The sequence below is a fragment of the Protopterus annectens genome, chromosome 2.part2, assembly GCF_019279795.1.
Source record: "Protopterus annectens isolate FY-2018-M chromosome 2.part2, PAN1.0, whole genome shotgun sequence".
NCBI classification, from domain to species: domain Eukaryota; kingdom Metazoa; phylum Chordata; order Ceratodontiformes; family Protopteridae; genus Protopterus; species Protopterus annectens.
In genome coordinates this window covers 41,333,279-41,338,278 of record NC_056730.1, presented here as the reverse complement: position 1 = coordinate 41,338,278, position 5,000 = coordinate 41,333,279, and positions in this window count along the sequence as shown.

The following is a 5,000-nucleotide window of genomic DNA, read 5'->3' as shown; positions in this document are numbered from 1 at the left end:
CTAAACCCACACATAAGGCTGCTGTTTAATCTTAGCCTTACCACAGGATACGTGCCCAAAAGAGTGGCGTCACGGCAACTGTGGTCCCACTCCACAAAGGCGGTGCTTCTGACCTGGTAATTACCGCCCCATAAGCTTAACAAGCCTGGTCTGCAAAGCTATGGAGAGGATCCTAATGGAACTCATAAATAAAGACATAGGGGACCTACAGACATTGGATCCTACCCAATTCGGCTTTGTCAAGGGCAGATCATGCCTCTTGAACTTGGTCGACTTTTTTGAAACAGTCACCAAGGCCATTGATGAGGGTAAGGCAGTTCACACAGCCTACCTTGACCTTGCAAAAGCTTTCGACACAATACCCCACTCAGGTATCATAGAAATGCTCACCAGCTTAAATGTAAACCCATATGTCACAAGATGGGTTGCAATCTGGCTCAAGGACAGAACCCACAGGGTTAGAGTTGCTGGTGCCATGTCAGACTCCAAGCCGGTCACAAGCGGTGTCCCACAGGGCTCAGTCCTGGGCCCCTTCTTGTTCGGCATCTACTTTTCAGAAGTGCAGGCAAACATAGGAGGATTGTGGCTGACAAAGTTTGCAGATAACTGCAAACTGGGCGCCATAGTTGAAAATCCATCAGACACAGATATCCTTCAGAGAGATCTCATAGAAATGGATAACTGGTGCCAGAGCCATGGCCTTATGCTAAACGCCAAAAAATGTATAGTCATACCCTTTGGTAAAAACAAGGTAACCCCAAGTTACCACATAGGTGGCAATCCATTAAGCACAGAACAGGTTATCAGGGACCTGGGGACCCAAGTTGACAATAACCTTTCTTTTGACACTCACATTGCCAAAGTGGTTAGGAGGACCTTCTACATTGCCCACCTGATTATGAAGGGATTCACATCCAGATCAAGGGAGGTCATTGTTCTCCTGTACTCTTCACTTATCAGACCAGTGATTGAGTACAATGCCCCATTCGGAATGTATCTTACCCGACACCTGCAGCAATTGGAAAGACCCCAAAAGTTCCTCACCAAAAGGATAAAGGGGCTCAAAAATATGCCATATGCTGCCCGACTGAAGAAACTCCAGCTAGTACAGAGATGATTCCCGGGGTTAACCTATGATCTCCCATCCACCGGTCAAGATTTCTCTTGAACAGAGCCAGCGAGGTGCTCTGCCTCACATGGACCGGGATTCTGTTCCACAGCATAGGGAGTCTCTGGGTGACAAATCTATCCCTCCAGCATGTCCTATTTATATCCGTGCTAAGGTTTAAGTCACTTGCTCTAGTGGATCTGGTAGATTTGGATTTTTTGAGGTGGAACATGTCCATTAATTTCGGGTTGGACATGGCCTTGTATGTCAGGCACAGGTCACCTCTGAGCAGACGGTATGCGACTGAATAGAGCTGGAGTTTCTTCAGTCTGGCAGCATATGACAGATTTTGGAGTCCCTTTATCCTTTTGGTGAGGAACTTTTGGGGTCTCTCCAATTGCTGCAGGTGTTGGGTGAGATACATCCCGAATGGGGCATTGTACTCGATCATTGGTCTGATAAGTGAAGAGTACAGGGAACAATGACCTCACTTGATCTGGATGTGAATCCCTTCATGATCAGGTGGGCAATGTAGAAGGTTTTTCTAACCACTTTAGCAATGTGAGTGTCAAAAGAAAGGCCACTGTCAACCTGGGTCCCCAGGTCCCTGATAACCTCTTCTGTGCTTAGTGGATTGCCACCTATATGGTAGCTTGGGGTTACCTTGTTTTTCCCGAAGGGTATGACTATACATTTTTTGGCATTTAACTTCAGGCCATGGCTCTGGCACCAGCTATCAGTTTCCGTGAGACCCCTCTGAAGGATATCTGTGTCCGATGTACTTTCCACTATCGCTCCCAATTTGCAGTCATCTGCAAACTTTGCCAGCCATTGTCCTCCTATGTTTGCCTGTACATCTGAGAAGTAGATGCCAAACAACAGGGGGCCGAGGACTGAGCCCTGTGGGACACCACTTGTGACCGGCTTGGAGTCTGACATGGTGCCAGCTACTCTAACCCTGTGGGTTCTGTCCTTTAGCCAGTTTGCAACCCATCTTGTGACATATGGGTTTACATTTAAGCTGGTAAATTTCTCTATAATACCCGAGTGGGGGATTGTGTCGAAAGCTTTTGCAAGGTCAAGGTAGGCTGTATGGACTGCCTTTCCCTCATCAATGGCCTTGGTGACTGTTTTGAAGAAGTCGACCAAGTTCAAAAGGCATGATCTGCCCTTGACAAAGCCAAACTGGGTCAGGTCCAATGTCTGCAAGTTCCCTATGTCTTTGTTTATGAGTTCCATTATGATCCTCTCCATAGCTTTGCAGACCAGGCTTGTTAAGCTTATGGGGTGGTAATTACCAGGGTCCGTAGAGGCACCATCTTTGTGGAGTGGGACCACAGTTGCCGTACGCCACTCCTTGGGCACGTATCCTGTGGTAAGGCTAAGATTAAACAGCTGTCTTATGTGCAGGTTTAGTTCCTCATTGAGTTTGTGTAGCACACAGCCGGGGACACCATCCGGTCCCATTGATGCTGTGTTTTTAGCTTTAGAGAGAGCAGCTTTCACCTGCACATTGGAGATGTCTGGGAGGCAGCACTCCGCTGGGATAGTTATCTCCTTTGGGGAGGGGGTGAAGTTTGCACTGAACCTGTCTGCCAGTATGTTGGCAATGTCTGTGGGTTCAGTGATTTTTGTATCATTTTGGACTAATTCTGAGCATATCTGGGAGTTTTCACCCAGGTTTCTAACATAGCTGAAGAAGGCCTTATGATTGTCTTTTGAATCTATGGCAATTTTTCTCTCAAAGTTGGCCTTGGATGATTTTATGAGTGCTCGTATTTTTTTACTAATAATGATCAAAGGTGTCTTCTCTTTTATGGATTTTGCTCTATCATGTAACAGCTTTCTCCTCTTATTGTAAAGTTTGTTTATGGCTGAGATCCTCCAGACTGGACGTTTGCCCTTGGTGGAAAGAGTCTTGGTTTTATTTGGGATTGCCTGATCCATGCAGTCCTGGAGGTGTTCGTAGAAGGCATTTGTAAGGGCTTCTGTAGCTTGGGTTGTGGTTTCCACTGGCTCGGGGGCCTTGAAGGATACCACACCAGTCTTGAGTAGTGTGAAGTTTGCTTTAGAGAAGTTCTTCACTGTGGTCTTTTTTGTTTGGGGTGGGGGCGGGATGTGGATATCCAGTGAGATTAGTTTATGATCTGATCTCACCAATGAGGGATATACTTCCAGTGTGGAGCATTTTGTCCCCATGTTTGTGATGATGAGATCTAGTATATTTTCTCCTCTTGTGGGAATGGTGACTAGTTGTTCCATGGCATTTGAATTTATGAACTCCAGGAACCTTTGTGCTAGAAAGTTTGGGCTTGAGTAATGTTCCCAGTCTATATTCGGGTAGTTGAAGTCACCCAATATAATGGTGTTTGGAGATACATTTATACCCTCCAGTGTCTTCAGGAAGGCTGTGTGGGGTTCCTGAGTTTGAGAGGGTGGCCTGTAGCATGCTACAAATTGTAGAGCAGTTTTGCCTATGGTTAATTGCACCTGGATGGTTTCTGATGCTTTGTGCGTTGCCACCAACCTGGAGGTGTGGGTATCCTTGATGAATATGGATACACCCCCTCCTTTTGTGGTGTGGTCCGGGTTTTGGGGCTCGAACGCATGATATGAGGTAAAACCTGATAGTGCCGGGGTGCTCTCAGGAGCCTTGAACCAGGTTTCAGTCACAGCACAGACATCAATGTTCTCCATACTGAGAAGGGCCTCGAGTGCGTGCATTTTGAGATTTAGACTTCTGGCATTGAGCAGCATTACCCTTAGTTTCTTCCCATTTTTGTTTTCTAGGGTGGTAGGTTTAGAATTTGAGCCTTGCCTAAAAAGGCACTATGGGGGTGGCAAGAGCCTTAGCCAATATCCGGAATCCCAGGGGTGGCAGGTGCAAGCCGTCCCTTGGGCAGCGTGGCTTGTCAAGCATGTCATCCCAGGCAGACAGACACTGGATCCCCTTTGAATGACACCAGAAATTAAGCCAATTGTTAAAGCTGATCATCTTGTCTCTATGTTGTGGCATCATTCTTGGTGAAGGAAGGATGCTGCTCAGGGTCAGGGTCATACCTGCCTGGGCTACATAATCAGAGAGCTCCTCTATGTCTCTTTCATGTAGTCCAGGAGGTACGTCTCAGGTCATTCACGCCAGCATGGACAATGACTGTGTCATATTTGTACTTGCTGTGGAGTGACCCGAGTGCTTGTGTTATGTGGCGGATTCTAGCGCCCAATAGGCAGCTTACTGTGACCCTCTCCTTGTTCAGCCTGGTGAGTGGGACGTCAGTGTGTCTGACTATGGAGTCACCTATGACAAGTATGTTTGGTGTTGCATTTGGCCTTAAGGGCTGTGACTGCTTTGCACACTGATTTTGTGGTTTATGTGTTGCCTGTGGTGTGTCATGAGGTGGCGGTTGCTTGGGTGTCTGCTTTGGAGGCCTCTGCTGTTTAGGTAAATTTTTGCTCAGAGCCTCCGAGTATGTCTTTGTGTGTTTATGTGTTTGATTCATTGTTGTGATAGCTTTATGTGAGACTGGTTTTGTGGTGCATGTAGTTGCCTTCTCCTCCTGTCTGGTCTTGCCAGTCCTGAGTTGAGAGAGCTCAGCCTCCAGTTTGGCTAAATAGCTGCATCTCGCAAGTATTTGTGTTATGTGGGAGGAGGAGATGGTTGTCTGTGTACATGAGGCAATTGTAACATTGCCTCAATATTCCCAGATTCACCAACTGGACAGGAGAGGACGCCAGCATCTGGCCCTTCGACATGCTAGAGAAATTAAGAAGTTAGGGGTGTAACTGAATAAGAGAGGACTTAGTAAGGAAGTGGGTACTCCTGGGGGGGGGGGGTTCGCTAGTGAGGGACTTTGTATAATACAGAAGTGCTAAGCCTGAAAAGAAGATGCTT